The following is a 12,847-nucleotide window of genomic DNA, read 5'->3' as shown; positions in this document are numbered from 1 at the left end:
TATTTGGAAAGGGGTTTCTAAATAAAATGTACTTGTGTAATAAACAAATCATATGGATGATTTATGTTTTATGAAAGAACATTACATAGTGTTATTTAAGTTGATTAAATAACATTATGTGAATAATAATAACCAAGCATGTCTCTTAACATATAATAGGTTTTATAAGTTATAAGTTATAAACTTATAAAAGTATATATGTATGGATATATATATATATATATATATGTTTAAAGTTTTATAAAAGAAAAAGATAATAACTCTTTCAAATGTAATATTATTATATGTTTGAGTGGAGACATGCAAGGTGAGTGGAGACATGCAATGGTTATTATTGGTGGAGAGAGAGATGCCTTTGAATAAAACCAAGTCTTTCTCTTTCATTCTTTCATAACACACATAATTTCCAAGTAAACTTTTCTCTCTTCCTCTCTTGGGTATTTTCATCCAACATAAGAAAAGAAGAAGAAAATTTCAAGTGCAAATCCTAGCTAGAAGTGGTGTGTTGTTGAAGCTTGGGGTATGCTAGCTTGAGGAGCTTCCATATTCAAGTTCTTACCTTTCAATCATCATCTCTTTCACCCGGTTTTGTCATATTGAAAGGTAGTAGTAACATGCATGGACTTATAGTGACATGCATGTATTTGATAGTGTGTAATTCGTATTTGGATCCGGGTTTGGGTTTTGCATGTTTAAAATTGGTTTTATACATATCATATTAACAAGATTTAAAACTTTTATATCCGCTGCGTTTTTGGTAAAATAGGGATTTTATCACTTTGATAATCTTGTTAAAACCCAACAGAACCGTTTCGAATCGCTCAACCCGAGCTTGAGTAAGGAACATTTCCTTAAGTTGGGTTATCATGTCATACGCCCCATGATTCTCGAAATCCTTTTGGATCTCGGGAATCATTGTTCCCAACATGAGGCAAGAAACTTGCACCGAATCCTCGGTGTATTTTAACCAATCCGCATAGGCATCCAAGTTATTGACATCGGGTTCATCGGGAATAGGATCGTCTAAAATATAAGACTTCTTTTCTTGCTTGAGAACAATTCTCAAGTTTCGATACCAATCCATGAAGTTGTTAAAGTTTAGACGATCCTTATCCAGAATGGATCTTAGTGATAGATTATGTACGTGTGGGATAATTGCGTTCGGTGCGTTGTTTGCGGCCATCTAAAAGAATTTTAACATAGTTCGAATTAGTATTTTCGATATTAATAAAATTTTAATCTTTAATACCCTTTAAATGTCTCCAAGACAATTATTGATTAAAATCTAGAACCCAACGTTTCATTCAAATAGTAGTTAGGTGACCTTTATCCTACTATTCGAATTAACAAGGTAGTCAACGTTTGACAATTGCAACCCTTTGCAACTTCTAGTTTTATGGGATCGGTTAAACATCATATGTTTAGTTGGTATGTTAAATCCCATCAACACCTTTGAACGCCATGTTAAGGTGATCCTATAGTCATGGTTTCAATTCAAGTCGTCCTACTTATACACACGTGTGAGTTTACTCATACAAGTGGTTAGGTGATCCTAATGCCAAAAGTACTTGTAAAATCACCTTAAGATCACAAGTTTTCTTAAAAGTGCTTAGGTGATCCTAACTCACTTTCAAGTCTACAAGTGACTTAAGTGTCGTATAAAAGGATGGTGTTTAACTTGTTTTTAAAAAGGGATTTTAGTTTTCTAAATTATAGATTGGAAAACTATTTATTGTACCTTTCATTTGCATGCATTCAAATGTATGGTGCTTAGTTGAAAAACTCATTTTCAAAGTTCCAATTAATAAAACCCATTTTTATTATGAAATTATTAGTTATTAATAAAACCAATTTTTATTACCTTATGATTTCTAAGGAACCAATTTTATGCTAGTTGATTTTAAGTTGTTAAGCAAACCATATTGCAAATAATAAGTAAATCAACCATGCAAGCATAAAATATACACAACCACAAGTTCATAACCATAGCCTCCTAATATTGACCACACTTGTTGACCGAAGACAAGTGTGTCAAAAAGTCTCTCCTAAGGGACCCAAAAGAACATGCACTTGTGTCGGTGAACTCCCACTTGATTCCGCATCCATATGCTCCAAGTGTTTACTCCCGGTGTTGTGGTCTTCATCATTTTATTTGGGCTTCCATCCATGCATCTTCTTTTACAAAATATATCCTAATACATTTTTCTAGTAAAAGAAATACATCTAATCTACTTATTATTACAAGCCATATGAATGAATAAATAGATTACAAACCCAAATAAATATTACAACCAAATCGAATGAACAAACAACCAACACAATCATTCAACCAAACACAAGGCCATGGCTAGGTTATGAACATCTATTACACATCCAAATATGCAATAATACAAGACCAAAATGGTTCCCCTTTTTGCCTCAAAACTTTCGGCCAAAGCTTAAGCAAACCGAAAGTTTCGGGTTTTGTCCAAACAAACTAAACAATCATCCAAATGACTTGGTTTTTCAAGATTATTACATGCATGTAAAGTATAACCTTGAAAAACCATGGGGTAACCAAAACCCCAAAAAGTTTCGGCCAAATGGTGAAACCCACCATAAACCCGAAAAATTTTGGGTCTAATGAAGCATGCATTCGTATAAGCGGCTCTTGATGCCATTGTTGGGTTTTAACAAGATTATCAAAGTGATAAAATCCCTATTTTACCAAAAACGCAGCGGATATAAAAGTTTTAAATCTTGTTAATATGATATGTATAAAACCAATTTTAAACATGCAAAACCCAAACCCGGATCCAAATACGAATTACACACTATCAAATACATGCATGTCACTACTACCTTTCAATATGACAAAACCGGGTGAAAGAGATGATGATTGAAAGGTAAGAACTTGAATATGGAATCTCCTCAAGCTAGCATACCCCAAGCTTCAACAACACACCACTTCTAGCTAGGATTTGCACTTGAAATTTTCTTCTTCTTTTCTTATGTTGGATGAAAATACCCAAGAGAGGAAGAGAGAAAAGTTTACTTGGAAATTATGTGTGTTATGAAAGAATGAAAGAGAAAGACTTGGTGTTATTTAAAGGCATCTTTCTCTTCACCAATAATAACCATTGCATGTCTCCACTCACCTTGCATGTCTCCACTCAAACATATAATAATATTACATTTGAAAGAGTTATTATCTTTTTTTCTTTTATAAAACTTTAAACATATATATATATATATATATATCCATACATATATACTTTTATAAGTTTATAACTTATAACTTATAAAACCTATTATATGTTAAGAGACATGCTTGGTTATTATTATTCACATATTGTTATTTAACCAACTTAAATAACACTATGTAATGTTCTTTCATAAAACATAAATCATCCATATGATTTGTTTATTACACAAGTACATTTTATTTAGAAACCCCTTTCCAAATAACTCAAGTGTTAATATTCATTTGTTATGATCACATCATATATAAACGAATATTATCGGTGTTTGTCTAGCTTGTTATTGGGTATGACCCGACTTGGATCATAACATACTAGCCACATCAATTTAATATGTCTCTTGGGCAGACCGAGTCCAACAATCACGATGTTTAAAGTCATTATGTTTATCGAGTTTATTAGAATATGTTTAAAATTGTTTGAATCATAGCTGGTTTCGGTTTTGAGTCGTTTATAATAGTTTGATAGGGTGATGTGGGGAGATCAAACGTTTACCAAATAATGACGACATGAGTTATGGGATTACAAGAGTTTAAAATTATAAGATGTGGGGAGATCAAACATTTACCAAATAATGACGACATGAGTTATGGACTTACAAGAGTTAAAATTAATATGTCTTTTGGTTTAATCATTAGAAACCCAATGGTATTCTGTATCTTTTAAATACTTGAGATTTTGTAATATAAAAAAATGAGGTTTGGAATATATGAAAAAAAAAATATTTCCTCCCTATCATAGTGTGTGTTAGTGTGTGAAGGACCTAATTAACGATATTCTTTGTGAATCAACGATAGTTGGAAGAATTGATCCGGGTATTCGCATGAATCAAAAGGTTCAATTATTTATCTTATTTACGATCTACGTCTTTTCTGGAAGTTCGGGGAAGAATCACACGGGTATTTGCAGAATCAACGTGTTTGACTTCCAATTTTATCATCACGCTGCGTCAGGTGGTATCAAAGCCGAATTCCTGGCTCAATATGGCTTGTGAGGGGGACAATATCTATGATTCCTGGCCGTGTTTGATGAATACGAGGATGAGGAATGGTATGTTTGATGTTCTTGAAAGTTTAAAAAGAAAGCATGAGTGGTCTACAATTTATTCAGGTATTTTTGATGAAATTTTAAGTGATGGTACAGTAGAAAATGGTGGTGATATTGTGGTTAATGGTGATTCGAATTTGTTTTACATATACATGGTATCTCCCACTATTTTGAAACTTCATATTAATGAGTTAAATGAAGATGCAAATTTTAAGAAATTTCCTTCCGTAATTATCAACTATTTCCCACATTCAATGGTCAAAGAAAAATATTTTATGTTTGAGCTTGATATGGTGGGCCCCAAAGTGAAAAATATTAACACGAATCGGATGGATGGTCCCTTTGACCCATGTGGCTACGGTTCAAAGACAAAAACTCGAGGGCGAGTTTTTTCCAAGGTGGAGAGAATGGTGTGGGGAGATCAAACATGTACCAAATAATGACGACATGAGTTATGGAATTACAAGAGTTTAAAATTATATGATGTGGGGAGATCAAACGTTTACCAAATAATGACGACATGAGTTATGGACTTACAAGAGTTTAAAATTAATATGTCTTTTGGTTTAATCATTAAAAACCCAATGGTATTCTGTTTACTTAAGATTTTGTAATGCAAAATAATGAGGTTTGGAATTTATGAAAAAAAAAAGATCATTTCCTCTCTATCACAGTGTGTGTTAGTGTGTGAATGACCTAATTATCGGTATTCTTTGTGAATCAACGATAGTTGGAAGAATTGATCCTGGTATTCGTGTGAATCAAGAGGTTCTATTATTTATCTTATTTACGATCTACGTCTTTTCTAGAAGTCCGGGGAAGAATCACACGGGTATTTGCAGAATCAACGTGTATGACTTCCAATTTTATCATCACGCTGCGTCATAGGGTTAATAATTTATGTGTGGATCCAGTTTTTAGTTTTGTCATAATTAAGAAAAGAGTCCAACGAGCTGTTTAAATTGCGTGTTCTCGTGTTTGATTATAGGATTTTTTTTCCAACAAGACTCTACAACACATCTGAAGGATTATTGTTTTATAACTTTACATTGGAAAATTTATATACACTTGCAAAGTTTACGAAAATTATAGACTAGTTTTATTTGTTTCAAGTAATAACAACGGTACCTATTTAACTCCTTATAATAGTAAAAATGTACGATACGGGGTGGGTGATATGTAGACAAACCATCCTCAAAATAGCGGATGTCAAGTTGCATTCAATCATTAGTAAACTCTCTCCAACAAACATCAAATAGTTGAAATGCAAGAGTATTTCAAAATTCAAACGCGAGTTCTCGTTTCCCTCGTTCATTCTCATATTTTTTGGTTGGAGTCGCTCGAAATGCTTTAATTTAAAAAGGAGCTGATTAGAGATATTATTATGACGGTTTAGTGGGTGATTTGGAGATTCCAAAATGCGATAATTAATAACAAAGAGAGTCACCATTAAAGAGAGAACTTTTTTTTTTGAAATTTATTTTTGAGGTTTTCAAGAAAAATAAAAAATAGAAAGTCTATGTTCATGTTCATGTTAGATGGTGGCGTGTGTGCGTTTTTTATCGGGTCTTTAATTCATTTAAGCATATATTGGCAAGGTAACGTGCACAATAAATATAATTAAGATAAAAGCTAACAACGTTCACAATAAGAAACCCCAAAAACACTTAAAAAAAACATATAGCTAGTAAACACATCAGAAAACATTTATTTAAAAAAAACACTAAAAAAATCCCCAATAAAAAGATCAAAAAAACACCCAAAACCATTGAACATCATCAACAACTTCTACTATAATTTTTAACTACCAATCCTTTTATTTTACTACAAGAATATTTAAATATTCAAAACTTGAAAAAAAAATTAATTTTAACAAATTAAAGTTTAAAAATAAAAAACTTAAAAGTTAAAGTTTATGATATTTAAATTTCAAAATTGAAAATTCTAAAATGATTAACTGAAAACTGATCAACCAGATAAAACCTTAGACGTCAACAATTACTTTACACACGACACTGGTTATCAAACAGTCATTTCCAGTGTGACTCAGTTAAGGGTAATTGTACATTTTATCGTATTCAATCTAACCAAACAGTTATATGACTAATTATCTAGCAACTGGTAACAGATCGTTCAGACCAACGTAAACCTAAACCGACCGAACACACGGAAATACTAAACATCAATAATCACATATCAATCATCAATAATTATACACAAGTGTTCTTAATCACATGAGAAAAACTGTAAAGATTACAAACTATACATCCCGGGTGTGATTCTAGAAGATTATCCGAGCCGCGACATCATCGAATCTTCAATACGGATGATATGGATCATACGGAGGGTATTGGCACAAGCTATGATGGTGGAAATCGCCTCTTGGAACTGCTGAAATCACCTTTGGTTCCTAAAAACGGAGTTAGGGTTTTCAAGGATGAAAAAGATGATATTAAACATAATTTCCCGTCTGCACACCCGTCGCGGTACGCGACGGGGTCTTATGTGGTCTGATCGCGTACCGCTATTGACCACCAAGTCAACATTTAAATTATCACCCATCGCGGTACGCGATGGGTCTTCAGCAAGCCCATCGCGTACCGCGATGGGACACTGCTACAGCAAACATCATTCTTTTTCCTCGTTTTGCGTGCTGGACATCCCGGGTCTTCATTCCGTGTCACAACAGGTCCATATTGAGTACTTTAACGCCTGTGACCTGAAATCCAATAATACACGTATGAAGTATCGATAGTTCTAGAATAAACAGTTAAAACTAAATAATAAACAAACTAAAACATATACAAATTAGCCGACCATCACATCCCCACACTTATCTTTCGCTTGCCCTCAAGCAAAACTCTAAAGCAAACATCGACCTCCATCATAGGTATGTATATTATCGCCATTAATACTAGTAAGGTTTAAGGTCATACCCAGTTTTCCAGACTGACACTGTTTTTAGATTGACATCTCACAGATACGGTTAAATGCTATAATAAAAACAATAAAGCCGCCTAGACAAGTGTACTTTGTTTCCGGTTAAGGCACACATGCTCATACCACTCGTAATATAACATCTCTCCTCTCGGTTTAATATCTGAACTAGCAAAAGATGTGTCAGTATCGCTCAGCTCTCAATATCACTCATAAGTACATACTGATCCATCAAGATGCTTTGGCACAAATGCAAATCAAGAGGTCTTTAAAAGGGTTGTAACGGGGCCAGGTGTAAGGGTATGGAAGGGAAATATTTAAGTAGCTCAAAAGATCCGATCCGGCTTAATTCAAAACATCTAAATAAACGAAACAACTGTACAACTAACTAACTGATTATATACATCTAAATAAGCAAACTATCAACATACTGATTTCACATATTTATTTTATTATTATTATTATTTTTTGACATAAACGAACTTCAACGAATGAACTACAGAATACATAACTGAATATAAACAGACATCTTTTTGTCTTTTTCTTGATTTTTTTTACTAAGCATAATAACGTGATGCTTAACAATAAGATAAATACAAATACAAAACAAAAGCAAATACAATTACAGATACAAATAAAACCTAGTAAGCCGGATCGTATCGTAACATAATATCGGGGTTAAACAAACGAAAAATAAGTCCAAGAAATGTTTTCTAAGAGACCCAACCCCCCGCCCCTCACATTAACCTCACCTCATATGTGTAATAATGAGGCCCCAACCCCCCAATACCCACACTCACGCTCATCCAGACGAGGCTTAACCTAGTTGCCCCTATCACTTTTGCATTTTGCCAACTGTGATCCCGTAGTCCATGAACATCAGTGAAGCACTCAAATGACATATGTGTACTATATATTATATGTGTATTATATATATATGGGTCAACTCACACACATACCAGAGGAATAGGGTTGACGATATAAACATGTGTACCTGTCCCCATGACTCGTTATTCCCGACTAAACGACCACATTTTCAACTTCTCGTAATAAAAACATTTGTGAGTAAGACTAATGAGACGCTGAAAAACCAACCATGACCAGAAACCTATGACTTGGCATTAATGGCAATAATTAACAGTTAACAAATTTGGTTTCTGAACACTCTTCGAGGTACTATCGGGCTAAAATTTTTCAAATTTCTCCCATCCCCACACTTGAGGTTTACATTGTCCTCAATGTAAGAATACTTAACATTGTCCTCAAATTTACAAAATGATAGAACGATTAATGAACATTTGAGGGATGGGGTTGAATTTGACTTTTTTGACTATTAAGCAAATTTAAAATTTCGGGGCTTATGTGAGGCGGTTCTACTAGCAATTGTACAATTACACTTTTAACGTTTAAAAGTAATAAACAAAATGAAATTATGAAACCGAAATCACCTGATATCAACGTGACTGGAGAAGGACCAGTCGGCTCGTGAACTCTCAAAAACACTCGTGTACCACTACTAGAAAAAAGGCCTTTAATGACATGCCCGCAATGACACGCGGTGATTTATGACGCGCATTTGCGCTTGTCATTAAAAAAACGTCATATTTTTAAAAAATTAGAAGATTTATGACACTTATTTTTGTGTGTCATTGAACTAATGTCATAAATTAAAATAATAAAATCGCGTGTCATGTATGCATGTCATATTTAAATCCAAATAAAAACTTGAACCCCCACCCAATACTTATCTACCCAATACTTATCTTTAGTAAATCAGACCCACAATCTTCTCCTAATTCTCTCACAAACGCTATCTAGGGTTCTTTGGTTATTGATCTTCTCCATCAGTCCCATGATACAACACGCCATCTGTCCACCATGGTGCTAGAGCCATGACCCGTTCAATTTTCAGTCGACTAGGGTTCACTAGTCTAGGGTTTGCTTATTAGGAGTTGATTGAAGTAAAAATTTTCAGTCTATTGAAGGATTATATGCAGGATTCCATCTATTGTGAGGTATATGCCTTCAATTTTATCTTGTTCTACTGTTAATTGGCTAGGGCTTAATGGACTCTTAGATTATATGGAATATATATATTTTTTTAATTTGTGATAATGACTAAAGGACATTGGACTGCTTTGACTGCTAAAGTGTTATTATGATATCATTGGATGTCTAATTAAGAAATGAAATGGATAGTTTTAGTGCTATTTTTGTGTCATTAATGTAAATATTAGTAATTATGCATATATATATATATTAAAAAATATATATATTAAAAAAACTAAACAATGACACACATAAATGCTTGTCATATACTGGTGTCATAAACGAATGTCACAAATGAGTGTCATTAATGCGTGTCATAAAACATGACACGCAGATTGCGTGTCATATTCAATTTATAACATGGGCTTCATTGGCACGCATTTGCGTGTCATCTATATCCTTTAATGACACGCAATGCGCGTCGTTAAAGGCATTTTTTCTAGTTGTGTACTCTCGTCTCATCCAATTACCAAACTGACAATCGAACCTGCAAAATCTCGAGATGTGTTGAAGCAAGCTTCTCACAAGTGTAAGACATAGGTCTTTTAAGAGTTATGAAAATGAATATTTGTTAATTTTATTAAAACAATTACCGAGCCAAATTAATTCGTTTCATAATAAAATCTGTTAAGTTAATTAAAAACGTTAAAAGTCCTAACTCACTTTCGTAGGAATCACGATTGCATTTAGCGTAGGCAACAAGCCCTGTAAACCCCCCGGTAGCCCGGGAGGACGAGTGGGGTCTCGTAAGGGTTTATAGTGAACTACACCCACAAAGTTCGGTTACAACAAAATATACAATTAAAATCAAACACAGTAGCAATCAAAAGATATATGAACATATAAGCCCAACCAGTTACCCAAACATGATTCCCCAAAATATTATATAATATAATATAATACAGACCATTATAGTAATAAAAACAAAATAAAGTGAAAAAGGGTAACCAAAAACCTACTGTGCTGGTGGATCATCAGCTGCCTCGTCCTGCGGATCTACCTGCGGGTCCACTGTAATAATCAATGACGGTGGTAGTGGTACCTGCGAAGCAACAAACAACAAACGAAAGTAATCATCATAACGGGCCCATTGGGCCCGCGTCTGCTCTCCCTGTGCCAGCACGGTCTCTAAAAGCTGCTGCTGCTGATAAATCATATCTAATGTGACTGGCTGCTGCGGCTGGCGGGAGGAAGATGCTGAGGCCTGTCGGAGCAGATGTTGCTGCTACGGTAGCTCGATATGTGGAGTCGGACGACGCTGCCGGCATTTCGGAATACCTCTCTGAAGTGAAACTGCAGCCTCTGATCCCTTTGGTGGTGGTGCCTGTGAACCCTGTCGGACCGGGACCAAAGCAACTGGATCCTTCTCCTCAACAATCCCAGCCCCACGGGCCTCTGATATCCCAAAAACATCTGTGGCTGGCCCCAACGTAAAATATCTGGTCGGGTAGTGCTCAAATACTCCAAGTCGGTCAGCGATCCTCGTAATATAAGGCCCTAAGGGTAGGTGTGCCGAGGATCCATGAAGTCTGCTGCCCCGAGCAAAAGATGTGAGCAGGAGCATCGCCACATTGGCCGGTCGCTGGCCAAGGATAGAATATAGACACAACATATCTAAGTTACTGCACTTCTCGTGGCCCGAATGTCGGCCTACGAGAGTACAGGCAACAATCCTGTGAATGTAGCGATGGACGGGGTCCAGAATAGACTACTCCACCACCGAACTGGAGTGGCCCCGTCGGCGATCTTCGCCCAATACTGGTCGAGGTGAGTCTCCGTGAGCCAGTGCTCACGGGGCGCCTGAGCGTGTGTGATGTAACCTCGTATACTCTGTAGAAATTCAGGCGCCTGAACGTTCTCGGCCGTATAAAATCCAGTGGCCACGGCAAAATCTGGGACTGACATCTCGTACAGGTGTCGTCCCAGTGAGAATGATACTGCACGTGGCCCACTGAAGTCCGTGGACGTAAAGTCAAAGGTCGAGTAGAACTCACGTGTGAGCTCGACATATGAAGGTGAGTCACACGTGAGCACAACTGCCCACAGACCTGTCAACAAAGCACGCACCTGGTCGTGAATCCCAAACTGAGTCAGCAATGTCCAGTCAAACGAATGGTGGCGAAGCAGCTGCATCTGTCGAACCCGCTCAAATCTAGTAGACTCCTCTGATGTCAAGTCAAATCGTAGAATCTGATGAGGAATACGTCCATCACCCATAATATCTGCGGGCTCGATGCCCGGTACAATCTGTACCTCGTCACTAACATAGCGAATGACACGAGGGTCAGTCCGCTGCCTCTTGCGTCGGGTGCGCGAAGACTCTGGTGCATCAGCCATATCTGCAAACTCAAGCAAACAAGTTAGATATGCTAATATGGCGACGACCGTATAGCATTTCGGTCGCGGTCGTCCCATATAATAAAATAATATTAAAATATTAATAAAAAATTAAAATTAAAATAAAAATAAATAAAGACGAAAAATTCGGGGACACCTGACACGTATATCTAAAAACCAGATTAAACCGCCCGAATGGAGATTGAGTACGGGCGGGTAATCAATTAACAATTCAAACTATCAAGGTATCCCCGAGACTCGATTAACAAAACACAAACAAACGTGACACGACACGACTCGATAAACCGACTCTAAGTATCTAACAAACAGACTGACAAACTATCTCGAAAAACGTGCACAGCAACAACTGATATGTCGATTCGGGTTTTGAAATATTAATAAAATATTTAAAAATATGTTCACATAAACCGTTTAATATCGAACAAACACTACCATGTATTCTATAATAAAATAATGATTTGTAAATGTGAATATCAAAACCCGACAACCGCAACAATTCCCAATAAACTCCGATAATCCCGCAAACCGAATATCGACGAAATAAAACAATAATATTAAAATACATACCTCAGAATCGTCGAACGACACGATTAATATTGACAGTGATGGTTGGTAGGTGCGGTGACAGTGTTTGTGGAGGATGGTGGTGATAAGGAGGTGGTGGTGCGGAGGTGGGGTGACTGTGGTGGTTATATTCGTCGGAGAAGAAGGAGGAGAGAAGAAAGACGGAGACGGAGGGACGGCGATGGACGATGATGGTGGTGGTGTGACTGGGTGGGTTGCGGCGGTGGTGGTGGTAGTTGTGATCGGAGACAAAAAGGCGGCGAGAGTATGGTTCGTCGGAGAAAGAAGAAGAATCGGAGAAGAAGAAGAATAAAGGAAGAAGGGAAGAAGAAGGGTTTATAAACACCCGGGTCGGGCGTTGCTCTATGACCCACCGTGTACCGCGATGGGCGCGTACCGCCGCCAAAATAGGAAAAAATTAGGGTTTACCCCATCGCGGTACGCGATGGGGTGTTGTGCCATGCCTATCGCGTACCGCAATGGGTTCAAACATTAGCTTTGAGAATTTTTCAAAAACGCACCTGTTTTGGCATCCTGACATCACCCTGGACACGTTAAAAACTGAAAATACCTTTACGTACCTGGAGTGATGTGTACTACACCAATGCTTACCGCACTTCTCTAATTTCCCATTCTTCAACAAGCTTCCCCCC

This window comes from Bidens hawaiensis, unplaced genomic scaffold, assembly GCF_021521415.1.
Source record: "Bidens hawaiensis isolate Kalapana, Puna unplaced genomic scaffold, B.hawaiensis_p1.1 tig00006387_1, whole genome shotgun sequence".
Lineage (NCBI taxonomy): Eukaryota > Viridiplantae > Streptophyta > Magnoliopsida > Asterales > Asteraceae > Bidens > Bidens hawaiensis.
This window is presented reverse-complemented; position numbering follows the sequence as displayed.